The sequence below is a fragment of the Oncorhynchus masou genome, unplaced genomic scaffold, assembly GCF_036934945.1.
Source record: "Oncorhynchus masou masou isolate Uvic2021 unplaced genomic scaffold, UVic_Omas_1.1 unplaced_scaffold_623, whole genome shotgun sequence".
Lineage (NCBI taxonomy): Eukaryota > Metazoa > Chordata > Actinopteri > Salmoniformes > Salmonidae > Oncorhynchus > Oncorhynchus masou.
In genome coordinates, this window is record NW_027012660.1 from 241,019 (window position 1) to 258,215 (window position 17,197).

Here is a 17,197-nt window from a genome sequence, read left to right on the forward strand (position 1 = left end):
TACCAGGACTGTAACTAGTAATGTTTCCTTTATAGTGGTGGGTATCACTGCTCTGTAGCTGGTCCTAGTAAACTGTAGTCATACCAGGACTGTAACTAGTAATGTGTCCTTTATAGTGGTGGGTATCTCTGCTCTGTAGCTGGTCCTAGTAAACCATAGACATACCAGGACTGTAACTAGTAATGTTTCCTTTATAGTGGTGGGTATCTCTGCTCTGTAGCTGGTCCTAGTAAACTGTAGTCATACCAGGACTGTAACTAGTAATGTTTCCTTTATAGTGGTGGGTATCTCTGCTCTGTAGCTGGTCCTAGTAAACTGTAGTCATACCAGGACTGTAACTAGTAATGTTTCCTTTATAGTGGTCGGTATCTCTGCTCTGTAGCTGGTCCTAGTAAACTGTAGTCATACCAGGACTGTAACTAGTAATGTTTCCTTTATAGTGGTGGGTATCTCTGCTCTGTAGCTGGTCCTAGTAAACTATAGACATACCAGGACTGTAACTAGTAATGTTTCCTTTATGGTGGTGGGTATATCTGCTCTGTAGCTGGTCCTAGTAAACTGTAGTCATACCAGGACTGTAACTAGTAATGTGTCCTTTATAGTGGTGGGTATCTCTGCTCTCTAGCTGGTCCTAGTAAACTATAGTAAAACCAGGACTGTAACAATCTCTATATGATACATCATCCTCTCTACCTGGTGGTATAAAACCAGGACTGTAACACTCTCTATATGATACATCATCCTCTCTACCTGGTGGTATAAAACCAGGACTGTAACACTCTCTATATGATACATCATCCTCTCTACCTGGTGGTATAAAACCAGGACTGTAACTGATATTGATAGTCGTAACACTTCCATTACAGTGGATCTGATGTCGACCTGATGTTCTAGAACCTTCCTGATTCTACTACTCGTTATGACACAATAATAATGACCTTATCTACTGTGTGTTGCAGTAAGCTGGAAGAGGACATTCTCTACATGGCCTATGCTGACATCATGGCTAAGGTACCTCTTGCGTTCAGAGTGGTCTTACGTCACAATCCATTATGTTTTTATACTGATTCATCAATTACTTGATTGGTCCAATCACTTCATTGGTTGATTTATTTATTATTTGATTGGCCCGATCACTTCATTGGTTGATTGATTTATTATTTGATTGGCCCGATCACTTGGTTGATTGATTGATTGGTTATGATGTCTTTCTCTTTCTGTATCATCCATTTCTCCACCAGAGCTGTCATGATGAAGAGGATGAGGATGGAGAGGAGGTGAAGAGTTTTGAAGTAGGTATCTCCTCTTGAACACCGTCCAACCCATTTAACTTTTGCCCATCCCTCCCCCAGAAGCATTTTAAAAAGAGGGTGCCGTCTTTTAAAATGTTGTTTATTTAGTTTCCCATGGCTTGGCAGCTTTTAAATGACCCCTGAAGAGATGGCAGCTAGAGTCTTCTCTGAGTTGAGATAATGACCCCTGAAGAGATGGCAGCTAGAGTCTTCTCTGTTGAGATAATGACCCCTGAAGAGATGGCACGTAGAGTCTTCTCTGAGTTGAGATAATGACCCCTGAAGAGATGGCAGCTAGAGTCTCCTCTGTTGAGATAATGACCCCTGAAGAGATGGCAGCTAGAGTCTTCTCTGTTGAGATAATGACCCCTGAAGAGATGGCAGCTAGAGTCTACTCTGAGTTGAGATAATGACCCCTGAAGAGATGGCAGCTAGAGTCTACTCTGTTGAGATAATGACCCCTGAAGAGATGGCAGCTAGAGTCTTCTCTGAGTTGAGATAATGACCCCTGAAGAGATGGCACGTAGAGTCTTCTCTGTTGAGATAATGACCCCTGAAGAGATGGCAGCTAGAGTCTTCTCTCTGAGTTGAGATAATGACCCCTGAAGAGATGGCACGTAGAGTCTTCTCTGTTGAGATAATGACCCCTGAAGAGATGGCAGCTAGAGTCTTCTCTGTTGAGATAATGACCCCTGAAGAGATGGCAGCTAGAGTCTTCTCTGAGTTGAGATAATGACCCCTGAAGAGATGGCACGTAGAGTCTCCTCTGTTGAGATAATGACCCCTGAAGAGATGGCACGTAGAGTCTCCTCTGTTGAGATAATGACCCCTGAAGAGATGGCAGCTAGAGTCTTCTCTGTTGAGATAATGACCCCTGAAGAGATGGCAGCTAGAGTCTCCTCTGTTGAGATAATGACCCCTGAAGAGATGGCAGCTAGAGTCTTCTCTCTGAGTTGAGATGATGACCCCTGAAGAGATGGCAGCTAGAGTCTCCTCTGTTGAGATAATGACCCCTGAAGAGATGGCACGTAGAGTCTTCTCTGAGTTGAGATAATGACCCCTGAAGAGATGGCAGCTAGAGTCTCCTCTGTTGAGATAATGACCCCTGAAGAGATGGCAGCTAGAGTCTACTCTGTTGAGTTGACACAACCTTGTGCAATACAAACTTTCTCACACATCGTTCATTGACATTAATGGCAGACTTGTGGATCTCAAGTTGGAACCAATCAGATGATAATGATCCGGCTCATCTGTCTCATACCTGGTCCAATGACGGCCTACCCTGGCCGAGCCCCTAACCCGGACGACGCTGGGGCCAATGACGGCCTACCCTGGCGAGCCCTAACCCCGGACTACGCTGGGGCCAATAACGGCCTACCCTGGCCGAGCCCTAACCCCGGACGACGCTGGGGCCAATGACGGCCTACCCTGGCGAGCCCTAACCCCGGACGACGCTGGGGCCAATGACGGCCTACCCTGGCCGAGCCCTAACCCCCGGACGACGCTGGGGCCAATGACGGCCTACCCTGGCCGAGCCCTAACCCCGGACGCTGAGGCCAATGACGGCCTACCCTGGCCGAGCCCTAACCCCGGACGACGCTGGGGCCAATGACGGTCTACCCTGGCCGAGCCCTAACCCCGACGACGCTGGGGCCAATGACGGCCTACCCTGGCCGAGCCCTAACCCCGGACGATGCTGGGGCCAATGACGGCCTACCCTGGCGAGCCCTAACCCCGGACGACACTGGGGCCAATGACGGCCTACCCTGGCCGAGCCCTAACCCCGGACGACGCTGGGGCCAATGACGGCCTACCCTGGCCGAGCCCTAACCCCGGACGACACTGGAGGGCCAATGACGGCCTACCCTGGCCGAGCCCTGATACAGCCTGGAATCGAACCAGGTTGACGTCTGTTCTGACGCCTGTAGCACCGAGACGCAGTGCCTCTTAGACCTCTGCTCCACTCTTGAGCCCCTGTTATAATGGAACATTGTGTACATCTGTATCTTGTTTTCCTCATGTGGTTTGTGTGATCATGCAGCGACACCCGTAAACCACTGACGATGTTAATCAGCATGGCTTTTCAGTAGGCTGCTCATGGCTGTTCCCCAGGCCCACATCCTGTCCTTATTACACCAATCTTTTCACCATCATTTTCTGGGATCTTTTTCTGTTTTCTGAGTATAGCTGGGTGGGAGGGGGGGGTGGATCCTTGCACTGTGAAATGATACCATTCTGTTTCCCCAGCGTGATATAAGCAAAGGTTTAAGCAACAAAATTGCCAAGAAGGAGGAAGAATCTCTGGTAACAAAGTTCTCAAAAAAAACAACTGTCTCTTGTTGATTTTGCATCTTGTTTCCTTTCCAGTATTTGTGTATTTCATGTTCCTTTTGAAGGTTCCTCATTCATATCGTTCATGCCCCGCCCCTCTCCGCTTCCTGGTTTTTTTCTTTCTTCAACACTGTAAAAAAAAAAAAAAAAAAAAAAGCCTAAATTAGGAGAGCGGCCATCTTGCTTTTCCCGAGCTCTTCCATCCCCTTGTGTTCTTCTGCCGTGGCTCAGATGGAAAGTGGGGAAGCAGCCAAGCCTGGACCCTATATAGCGCTCCCTGCCATGCTGTTCCCTCCGTCAGGCAGAGTTGTTGCTGCTGTTTGGTTGTCACTGTTTCAGTGGGTGTGCTGGAGACATGACACTGTCCCCCTCGTTGTCTATCTGTCTCATGTCCCTCAGCACTGAGCTTACAGTCCACCTCACTGTTCCCATCCAGCTCCCATCCAGCTCCAAGCCCTCTGTGGTCTTAACTAGCCAATGTGGGGCCCTGTGGTTATGAGTTGCAATATTGTAATGCATTTGTCTTCAACAGGCCTTATTAACGCCGATGACATCATCCTGAATTCAATTAGACGTTGATAGAAAACACCTACGGAAGGTGATCTTGGACCTGGTGCAGGAGTAGGTCTTCACCTCCAGGGTGGTGTTGAGTGTCTTGTAGCCCGATGGGCGCACGGTGGTCTGGTAGGACAGGAAGGTGCAGTCTCTCAGGTCTCTCCTCCTCCTCTTCCTCCTCTTCCTCCCTCCCTCCTGCAGGAAAAAGAGATGGAGAAACAGAAGCTGCTGTATCAGCAGGCCAGGTTACACGACCGAGGTGCTGCAGAGATGGTGCTGCAGACTATCAGCGCCAGCAAAGGTAAGCTCTCTGAGTAGATGTACAGGATGTCCACCGAGTGGACAAAACATCAGGAACACCTCCCTAATGTTGGGTCGCTGCCCCCCCCTCCCCCTTTTCGGCCCTCAGAACAGCCTCGATTCGTCGGGTCATGGACTCGACAAGGTGTCTTAAAGAGTGGCACAGGGGATGCTGGTCCATGTTGACTCTACAAGGTGTCTTAAAGAGTGACACAGGGGATGCTGGTCCATGTGGACTCTACAAGGTGTCTTAAAGAGTGACACAGGGGATGCTGGTCCATGTGGACTCTACAAGGTGTCTGAAAGAGTGACACAGGGGATGCTGGTCCATGTGGACTCTACAAGGTGTCTGAAAGAGTGACACAGGGGATGCTGGTCCATGTGGACTCTACAAGGTGTCTGAAAGAGTGACACAGGGGATGCTGGTCCATGTTGACTCCAATGCTTCCCCAACAGTTTTGTCAAGGTGGCCGGATGTCCTTTGGGTGGTGGACCATTCTTGATACACTCAGGGAAACTGTTGAGTGGAAAAACCCAGCAGCGTTGCAGTTCTTGACACAAACCAGTGCGCCCTGGCACCTACTACCACACCCCATTCAAAGGCTACTTAAATATTTAGTCTTGACCATTCACCCTCTGAATGAAACATACAATATCAAAGTCTCAATTATCTCCAGGCTTCAACACCCTTATTTAACCTGTCTCCTCCCCTTCATCTACACTGATGGAAGTGGATTTAACAAGTGACATCAATAAGGGATCATATCTTTCACCTGGATTCACCTGGTCAGTCTGTCATGGAAAGAGCAGCCATGTGTGATGAATACATTGGACATCTCAGTGACCCATAACTCTCAATAAAGCAGAGCTCTGTCCACAGTACGTAGGTAGCTACGTTGTGATGTACTAGACCCAGTATAGAGATAACTCTCAATAAAGCAGAGCTCTGTCCACAGTAGGTAGGTAGCTACGTTGTGATGTACTAGACCCAGTGTAAAGCAGAGCTCTGTCCACAGTAGGTAGGCAGCTACGTTGTGATGCACTAGACCCAGTGTAAAGCAGAGCTCTGTCCACAGTAGGTAGGTAGCTACGTTGTGATGTACTAGACCCAGTGTAAACATAACTCTCAATAAAGCAGAGCTCTGTCCACAGTAGGTAGGTCGCTACGTTGTGATGTACTAGACCCAGTATAAAGGTAACTCTCAATAAAGCAGAGCTCTGTCCACAGTAGGTAGGTAGCTACGTTGTGATGTACTAGACCCAGTGTAAAGCAGAGCTCTGTCCACAGTAGGTAGGTCGCTACGTTGTGATGCACTAGACCCAGTATAAAGCAGAGCTCTGTCCACAGTAGGTAGGTCGCTACGTTGTGACGTACTAGACCCAGTGTAAAGCAGAGCTCTGTCCACAGTAGGTAGGTAGCTACGTTGTGACGTACTAGACCCAGTGTAAAGCAGAGCTCTGTCCACAGTAGGTAGGTCGCTACGTTGTGATGTACTAGACCCAGTGTAAAGCAGAGCTCTGTCCACAGTAGGTAGGTAGCTACATTGTGATGTACTAGACCCAGTATAGAGATAACTCTCAATAAAGCAGAGCTCTGTCCACAGTAGGTAGGTCGCTACGTTGTGATGTACTAGACCCAGTGTAAAGCAGAGCTCAGTCCACGGTAGGTAGGTAGCTACGTTGTGATGTACTAGACCCAGTATAAAGCAGAGCTCTATCCACAGTAGGTAGGTCGCTACGTTGTGATGCACTAGACCCAGTGTAAAGGTAACTCAATCCAGTATAAAGGTGTTGTGTTCCTCACCAGGTGAGATGGGTCCCATGGTGGCCTCTACTCTGAAGCTGGGGATAGCTGTCCTCAATGGAGGCAACTCGACTGTTCAGCAGGTAGGTCCATCTAGCATTAAACTGCATCAGTCTACCATCAGTCACTTATCGACCTGGTATCTACCATTAAACTGCATCAGTCTACCATCAGTCACTTATCGACCTGGTATCTACCATTAAACTGCATCAATCTACCATCAGTCACTTATCGACCTGGTATCTACCATTAAACTGCATCAGTCTACCATCAGTCACTTATCGACCTGGTATCTACCATTAAACTGCATCAGTCTACCATCAGTCACTTATCGGCCTGGTATCTACCATTAAACTGCATCAATCTACCATTAAACTTCATCAATCTACCATCAGTCACTTATCGGCCTGGTATCTACCATTAAACTGCATCAGTCTACCATCAGTCTCTTATCGACCTGGTATCTACCATTAAACTGCATCAATCTACCATCAGTCACTTAAGGACCTGGTATCTACCATTAAACTGCATCAGTCTACCATCAGTCTCTTATCGACCTGGTATCTACCATTAAACTGCATCAGTCTACCATCAGTCACTTAAGGACCTGGTATCTACCATTAAACTGCATCAATCTACCATCAGTCACTTATCGGCCTGGTATCTACCATTAAACTGCATCAATCTACCATTAAACTTCATCAATCTACCATCAGTCACTTATCGGCCTGGTATCTACCATTAAACTGCATCAGTCTACCATCAGTCACTTATCGGCCTGGTATCTACCATTAAACTGCATCAATCTACCATCAGTCACTTATCGGCCTGGTATCTACCATTAAGCTGCATCAATCTACCATCAGTCACTTATCGACCTGGTATCTACCATTAAACTGCATCAATCTACCATCAGTCACTTATCGACCTGGTATCTACCATTAAACTGCATCAGTCTACCATCAGTCACTTATCGACCTGGTATCTACCATTAAAATGCATCAATCTACCATCAGTCACTTATCGACCTGGTATCTACCATTAAACTGCATCAGTCTACGATCAGTCACTTATCGACCTGGTATCTACTATTAAACTGCATCAATCTAACATCAGTCACTTATCGACCTGGTATCTACCATTAAACTGCATCAATCTACCATCAGTCACTTATCGGCCTGGTATCTACCATTAAACTGCATCAGTCTACCATCAGTCACTTATCGACCTTTTATCTACCATTAAACTCCATCAATCTACCATCAGTCACTTATCGACCTGGTATCTACCATTAAACTGCATCAATCTACCATCAGTCACTTATCGACCTGGTATCTACCATTAAACTGCATTAATCTACCATCAGTCACTTATCGGCCTGGTATCTACCATTAAACTGCATCAATCTACCATCAGTCACTTATCGACCTGGTATCTACCATTAAACTGCATCAATCTACCATCAGTCACTTATCGACCTGGTATCTACCATTAAACTGCGTCAATCTACCATCAGTCACTTATCGACCTGGTATCTACCATTAAACTGCATCAATCTACCATCAGTCACTTATCGGCCTGGTATCTACCATTAAACTGCATCAATCTACCATCAGTCACTTATCGACCTGGTATCTACCATTAAACTGCATCAATCTACCATCAGTCACTTATGGACCTGGTATCTACCATTAAACTGCATCAGTCTACCATCAGTCACTTATCGACCTGGTATCTACCATTAAACTGCATCAATCTACCATCAGTCACTTATCGACCTGGTATCTACCATTAAACTGCATTAATCTACCATCAGTCACTTATCGACCTGGTATCTACCATTAAACTGTATCAATCTACCATCAGTCACTTATCGGCCTGGTATCTACCATTAAACTGCATCAATCTACCATCAGTCACTTATCGACCTGGTATCTACCATTAAACTGCATCAATCTACCATCAGTCACTTATGGACCTGGTATCTACCATTAAACTGCATCAATCTACCATCAGTCACTTATCGGCCTGGTATCTACCATTAAACTGCATCAATCTACCATCAGTCACTTATCGACCTGGTATCTACCATTAAACTGCATCAATCTACCATCAGTCACTTATGGACCTGGTATCTACCATTAAACTGCATCAGTCTACCATCAGTCACTTATCGACCTGGTATCTACCATTAAACTGCATCAATCTACCATCAGTCACTTATCGACCTGGTATCTACCATTAAACTGCATCAATCTACCATCAGTCACTTAAGGACCTGGTATCTATCATTAAAATGCATCAATCTACCATCAGTCACTTATCGACCTGGTATCTACCATTAAACTGCATCAGTCTACCATCAGTCACTTATCGACCTGGTATCTACCATTAAACTGCATCAGTCTACCATCAGTCACTTATCGACCTTTTATCTACCATTAAACTCCATCAATCTACCATCAGTCACTTATCGACCTGGTATCTACCATTAAACTGCATCAATCTACCATCAGTCACTTATCGACCTGGTATCTACCATTAAACTGCATTAATCTACCATCAGTCACTTATCGGCCTGGTATCTACCATTAAACTGCATCAATCTACCATCAGTCACTTATCGACCTGGTATCTACCATTAAACTGCATCATTCTACCATCAGTCACTTATCGACCTTTTATCTACCATTATATATATATAAACTGCATCAATCTACCATCAGTCACTTATCAACCTGGTATCTACCATTAAACTGCATCAATCTACCATCAGTCACTTATCGACCTGGTATCTACCATTAAACTGCATCAATCTACCATCAGTCACTTATCAACCTGGTATCTACCATTAAACTGCGTCAATCTACCATCAGTCACTTATCGACCTGGTATCTACCATTAAACTGCATCAATCTACCATCAGTCACTTATCGACCTGGTATCTACCATTAAACTGCATCAATCTACCATCAGTCACTTATCGACCTGGTATCTACCATTAAACTGCATCAGTCTACCATCAGTCACTTATCGACCTGGTATCTACCATTAAACTGCGTCAATCTACCATCAGTCACTTATCGACCTGGTATCTACCATTAAACTGCATCAATCTACCATCAGTCACTTATCGGCCTGGTATCTACCATTAAACTGCATCAATCTACCATCAGTCACTTATCGACCTGGTATCTACCATTAAACTGCATCAATCTACCATCAGTCACTTATCGGCCTGGTATCTACCATTAAACTGCATCAATCTACCATCAGTCACTTATCGACCTGGTATCTACCATTAAACTGCATCAATCTACCATCAGTCACTTATCGACCTGGTATCTACCATTAAACTGCATCATTCTACCATCAGTCACTTATCGACCTTTTATCTACCATTATATATATATAAACTGCATCAATCTACCATCAGTCACTTATCAACCTGGTATCTACCATTAAACTGCATCAATCTACCATCAGTCACTTATCGACCTGGTATCTACCATTAAACTGCATCAATCTACCATCAGTCACTTATCAACCTGGTATCTACCATTAAACTGCGTCAATCTACCATCAGTCACTTATCGACCTGGTATCTACCATTAAACTGCATCAATCTACCATCAGTCACTTATCGACCTGGTATCTACCATTAAACTGCATCAATCTACCATCAGTCACTTATCGACCTGGTATCTACCATTAAACTGCATCAGTCTACCATCAGTCACTTATCGACCTGGTATCTACCATTAAACTGCGTCAATCTACCATCAGTCACTTATCGACCTGGTATCTACCATTAAACTGCATCAATCTACCATCAGTCACTTATCGACCTGGTATCTACCATTAAACTGCATCAATTAAACTGCATCAATCTACCATCAGTCACTTATCGACCTGGTATCTACCATTAAACTGCATCAGTCTACCATCAGTCACTTATCGACCTGGTATCTACCATTAAACTGACCTGGTATCTAGTGTTTCCTCTCTCATGTCTCTGGAGTGTTCACTCTCTCATTTACATTTACATTTAAGTCATTTAGCAGACGCTCTTATCCAGAGCGACTTACAAATTGGTGAATTCACCTTCTGACATCCAGTGGAACAGCCACTTTACAATAGTGCATCTAAATCATTAAGGGGGGGTGGTGGTGAGAAGGATTACTTATCCTATCCTAGGTATTCCTTGAAGAGGTGGGGTTTCAGGTGTCTCCGGAAGGTGGTGATTGACTCCGCTGTCCTGGCGTCGTGAGGGGAGTTTGTTCCACCATTGGGGGCCAGAGCAGCGAACAGTTTTGACTGGGCTGAGCGGGAACTGTACTTCCTCAATGGTAGGGAGGCGAGCAGGCCAGAGGTGGATGAACGCAGTGCCCTTGCTTGGGTGTAGGGCCTGATCAGAGCCTGGAGGTACTGCGGTGCCGTTCCCCTCACAGCTCCGTAGGCAAGCACCATGGTCTTGTAGCGGATGCGAGCTTCAACTGGAAGCCAGTGGAGAGAGCGGAGGAGCGGGGTGACGTGAGAGAACTTGGGAAGGTTGAACACCAGACGGGCTGCGGCGTTCTGGATGAGTTGTAGGGGTTTAATGGCACAGGCAGGGAGCCCAGCCAACAGCGAGTTGCAGTAATCCAGACGGGAGATGACAAGTGCCTGGATTAGGACCTGCGCCGCTTCCTGTGTGAGGCAGGGTCGTACTCTGCGGATGTTGTAGAGCATGAACCTACAGGAACGGGCCACCGCCATGATGTTGGTTGGGAACGACAGGGTGTTGTCCAGGATCACGCCAAGGTTCTTAGCGCTCTGGGAGGAGGACACAATGGAGTTGTCAACCGTGATGGCGAGATCATGGAACGGGCAGTCCTTCCCCGGGAGGAAGAGCAGCTCCGTCTTGCCGAGGTTCAGCTTGAGGTGGTGATCCGTCATCCACACTGATATGTCTGCCAGACATGCAGAGATGCGATTCGCCACCTGGTCATCAGAAGGGGGAAAGGAGAAGATTAATTGTGTGTCGTCTGCATAGCAATGATAGGAGAGACCATGTGAGGTTATGACAGAGCCAAGTGACTTGGTGTATAGCGAGAATAGGAGAGGGCCTAGAACAGAGCCCTGGGGGACACCAGTGGTGAGAGCGCGTGGCGAGGAGACAGATTCTCGCCACGCCACCTGGTAGGAGCGACCTGTCAGGTAGGACGCAATCCAAGCGTGGGCCGCGCCGGAGATGCCCAACTCGGAGAGGGTGGAGAGGAGGATCTGATGGTTCACAGTATCGAAGGCAGCCGATAGGTCTAGAAGGATGAGAGCAGAGGAGAGAGAGTTAGCTTTAGCAGTGCGGAGCGCCTCCGTGATGCAGAGAAGAGCAGTCTCAGTTGAATGACTAGTCTTGAAACCTGACTCATGTTTCTGTAGTGTTTACTCTCTCATGTCTCTGGAGTGTTTACTCTCTCATGTCTCTGTAGTGTTTACTCTCTCATGTCTCTGTAGTGTTTACTCTCTCATGTCTCTGTAGTGTTTACTCTCTCATGTCTCTGTGTCTCTGTAGTGTTTACTCTCTCATGTCTCTGTAGTGTTTACTCTTTCATGTCTCTGTAGTGTTTACTCTCTCATGTCTCTGTAGTGTTTACTCTCTCATGTCTCTGTAGTGTTTACTCTCTCATGTCTCTGGAGTGTTTACTCTCTCATGTCTCTGTAGTGTTTACTCTCTCATGTCTCTGTGTCTCTGTAGTGTTTACTCTCTCATGTCTCTGTAGTGTTTACTCTCTCATGTCTCTGTAGTGTTTACTCTCTCATGTCTCTGTAGTGTTTACTCCCTCATGTCTCTGTAGTGTTTACTCTCTCATGTCTCTGTAGAGTTTACTCTCTCATGTCTCCGTGTCTCTCTGACAGAAAATGCTGGACTACCTGAAAGACAAGAAGGACGTGGGTTTCTTCCAGAGTCTGGCTGGTCTGATGCAGTCGTGCAGGTACTGCTGTACCCTCCTCATCCTCACGTCTCTCGCTCCGTTCGGTGGAGTGTTCGGTGTGTAAATATGTCGTTAACCTCTCTGTCTCTCTGTTCCAGTGTTCTGGACCTGAATGCGTTTGAGCGCCAGAATAAAGCAGAGGGACTGGGCATGGTGACAGAGGAGGGATCAGGTACATATTAACTACCGACAAGTAGAAACACTAATTAAAGGTAATGTCCTACTGTCTCCTACTGTCTATGTTAATTAAAGGTAATGTCCCACTGTCTCTGTACAACACATGCTGAATATGGGAGAGTTCTCACCATAATGCCTTCACAATATTTTCAGTAATTAAGAGGGGAAGAATGGGTATCATATCAGAACACACATGGACATAATAGAAGAGTAAACATATACGTATTATATATATATATATATAAGATATTTAAGATACATATTTAAGATATGTTTAATATATATCGTGTTGTCGTTGTGCCTTGTCCAAATTCATCCTGGTTTTCTTCCTTTGTCTTTTTGTTTCGTCATCTCATTGACTGAACAGGAGTTGTGTTGGATTTGGACACTGAAAGTAGAGCAACTCCTGTATCTGTGTCGTCTGTCTACGTCTGTCAACAATCACTTTTCATTTCCTGCTGTCCACGTCAAATGTCTTTGTGCTCTTCAGTTATTTACTAACCTCCCATGTGTTGTCCATGGGTGCCACATTCTACCTGTGTTGTGGTCAATGTTGTATTCAAAGGCTGGATGGATGGACAACCCTTCTAAGAATGAATCAAAGTTGATGGTAATTTATAGCGGCGTTTCCAATATGCTAGTCAGGCGATGAACAAATTCCCTGTGTTTTCTCTTTGACAATTGTTTTTTTAAAGGATACATTGACAACAAAGCTTATCCCAGACGCAAGTCAATCAGCACAAAGCTTATCCCAGACGCAAGTCAATCAGCAAAAAGCTTATCCCATACGCAAGTCAATCAGCACAAAGCTTATCCCATATGCAAGTCAATCAGCACAAAGCTTATCCCATACGCAAGTCAATCAGCACAAAGCTTATCCCAGACACAAGTCAATCAGCACAAAGCTTATCCCAGACACAAGTCAATCAGCACAAAGCTTATCCCATACGCAAGTCAATCAGCACAAAGCTTATCCCAGACGCAAGTCAATCAGCACAAAGCTTATCCCAGACGCAAGTCAATCAGCACAAAGCTTATCCCAGACGCAAGTCAATCAGCAAAAAGCTTATCCCATATGCAAGTCAATCAGCACAAAGCTTATCCCAGACACAAGTCAATCAGCACAAAGCTTATCCCAGACACAAGTCAATCAGCACAAAGCTTATCCCAGACACAAGTCAATCAGCACAAAGCTTATCTCAGACTCAAGTCAATCAGCACAAAGCTTATCCCATACACAAGTCAATCAGCACAAAGCTTATCCCAGACACAAGTCAATCAGCACAAAGCTTATCCCATACGCAAGTCAATCAGCACAAAGCTTATCCCAGACACAAGTCAATCAGCACAAAGCTTATCCCAGACGCAAGTCAATCAGCACAAAGCTTATCCCAGACACAAGTGAATCAGCACAAAGCTTATCCCAGACACAAGTCAATCAGCACAAAGCTTATCCCATATGCAAGTCAATCAGCACAAAGCTTATCCCAGACACAAGTCAATCAGCACAAAGCTTATCCCAGACACAAGTCAATCAGCACAAAGCTTATCCCAGACACAAGTCAATCAGCACAAAGCTTATCCCATACGCAAGTCAATCAGCACAAAGCTTATCCCAGACACAAGTCAATCAGCACAAAGCTTATCACAGACACAAGTCAATCAGCACAAAGCTTATCCCATACGCAAGTCAATCAGCACAAAGCTTATCCCAGACACAAGTCAATCAGCACAAAGCTTATCACAGACACAAGTCAATCAGCACAAAGCTTATCCCATACGCAAGTCAATCAGCACAAAGCTTATCACAGACACAAGTCAATCAGCACAAAGCTTATCCCATACACAAGTCAATCAGCACAAAGCTTATCCCAGACGCAAGTCAATCAGCACAAAGCTTATCCCATACGCAAGTCAATCAGCACAAAGCTTATCCCATATGCAAGTCAATCAGCACAAAGCTTATCCCAGACACAAGTCAATCAGCACAAAGCTTATCCCATACGCAAGTCAATCAGCACAAAGCTTATCCCATACGCAAGTCAATCAGCACAAAGCTTATCCCATACGCAAGTCAATCAGCACAAAGCTTATCCCATACGCAAGTCAATCAGCATAAAGCTTATCCCAGACGCAAGTCAATCAGCACAAGCAGAGTGAATCAGTGGAGCCACAGGGTTGAACAAACAAACAACAATCGTTAATCAGCGCAAAACTTAGTATATATTACTTTTTTTTGCGACATAATAAAACCTTCAAAATCATCATTGTTAATGTTAGTAGGAGGACTGGCATCTGGAAGGTTTTCTGTCATACACTCTGCTGTGCTCACTGTTCTTATGGCACTTCCTTCCTGGGGGGGTTATGAATAATCAACCAACTGTTTTGTCACAGTACCCTGTTCTAAATTCTCTACAATGTGCAGTCTTCTAGAACTCTGACCAACTTAATTCCTATTCTAAATTCTCTACAATGTGCAGTCTTCTAGAACTCTGACCAACTTAATTCCTATTCTAAATTCTCTACAATGTGCAGTCTTCTAGAACTCTGACCAACTTAATTCCTATTCTAAATTCTCTACAATGTGCAGTCTTCTAGAACTCTGACCAACTTAATTCTTATTCTAAATTCTCTACGATGTGCAGTCTTCTAGAACTCTGACCAACTCTTTTCCTGTTCTAAATTCTCTACAATGTGCAGTCTTCTAGAACTCTGACCAACTTAATTCCTATTCTAAATTCTCTACGATGTGCAGTCTTCTAGAACTCTGACCAACTTAATTCCTATTCTAAATTCTCTACAATGTGCAGTCTTCTAGAACTCTGACCAACTCTTTTCCTTTTCTAAATTCTCTACAATGTGCAGTCTTCTAGAACTCTGACCAACTCTTTTCCTATTCTAAATTCTCTACAATGTGCAGTCTTCTAGAACTCTGACCAACTTAATTCCTATTCTAAATTCTCTACGATGTGCAGTCTTCTAGAACTCTGACCAACTTCATTCCTATTCTAAATTCTCTACAATGTGCAGTCTTCTAGAACTCTGACCAACTCTTTTCCTTTTCTAAATTCTCTACAATGTGCAGTCTTCTAGAACTCTGACCAACTTAATTCCTATTCTAAATTCTCTTTTCTTTATTCTCTTTGGAACACCGTTTGGGTCTTTGTGTGTCAAAAAAGATATATGTCAAATAACACTATTGGACACTTCAAATAAGCTTTTAATTTGACACGTCAAATAACAAGCCAAGCGTCTCTGTCAAAGCTGTACAGTACCTTATCTAGGTATTAACACATTACCTAGGTAATAACACATTATCTAGGTAATAACACATTATCTAGGTATTAACACATTATCTAGGTATTAACACATTATCTAGGTATTAACACATTATCTAGGTAATAACACATTATCTAGTTAATAACACATTATCTAGGTAATAACACATTATCTACTTAATAACACATTATCTAGGTAATAACACATTATCTAGGTAATAACACATTATCTAGGTAATAACACATTATCTATTCCATCGAATGGGAAAACGTCTGTGGGAGCATTTGAAATTAAATCAGGATCAAACATGTTTGCAAAAATATTTGATACAGATGCTATTAGCAATTTATTGGGTAGCTAGCTAGCTTTAGTTTGTTACCTCGCTAGCTAGCTTTAACTTGGTAGCTAGCTAGCTTTAGTTTGGCACCTAGCTAGCACCAATGCAACCAGCCTTAAACAATTACCAGTAGAAACTGCATTAATTTTCACTATTCTTAGCAACGATTTAGGAATCCATGTGAGTAAGTATTAGCTAGGTAGCTACTTGTTGTTCTCATATTGAAATAACTAGCTAGTCAGCTACTTAACCCTGCTTCCCAAAACTAACCTTATAAGCAGCCAGTTAGCTTTATGTGGGTAGTGTGGCTTAACCCGGCTAACCGGCTTGTTTTGAAGCTCGCCACAATAGTGGAATTTGCAACCAGGTCCCTCATAAATCTAGTTAGAAAATCAATTGAAAAGAGAGTGACCTCAAAAAAAAAAAGATTTCCTGGATGGTCGGTCCTCGGTGTTTCACCTGCCAAATAAATTCTGTTACACTCACAGACATCATTTTAACAGTTTTAGAAACTACATTGTTTTCTATCCAAATCTACCAATTATATGCAGATCATTCTGGGCCTGAGTAGCAGACAGTTTACTTTGGGATTTGCATCCAGATGTCAAAATAGTGCCCCCTATCCTTAAGATGTTTTAAAAAAGGCCAGAGTGTTGGAATGTGGAGCAATGAAATGAAGTTATCAGTCTACTCAGTACCCAAGTGCTTTTTCCCAATGTCCTACTCAGAGATTCCCTCTGGAATTGTGTTTAATACATAGTAGGGTTGACTGGTGCAATACATCGATTCACAGTTGTTTCAGAGTCACGCAATGAGAGCTATGATGCTCATGTTCTCTGGGTGTCACTGAGGAGACTGATACCCCATGTCATTGATCCACAACCCATAGGTAAGGCTGTACAGTGAAATAAGGATAATAAGATCCCAATGCCATTCTAAAGTCTACTACATCCAGTGTGTTTTCAACAGGTTTCTGTGAATTTATATGAGAACATTCCAACCTCGTTTAGTATGATCTATTCCATTATGGCATGATTCCACTATTTGTATTAATTTGCATCACTTTCATTGAGACTTTTATTTTGAAGACGAACCGCAAATTCCACTATTGTGGCTAATCCTTATTGTGGCTAGCTTCACATAGATG

The 17,197-nt window shown here is 44.2% G+C and overlaps 1 pseudogene; it reads left to right on the forward strand.

The window, feature by feature from the left end:
- Positions 1–17,197, forward strand: part of LOC135536472 (ryanodine receptor 2-like) — a 317,124-nt pseudogene that overhangs the window by 231,749 nt on the left and 68,178 nt on the right.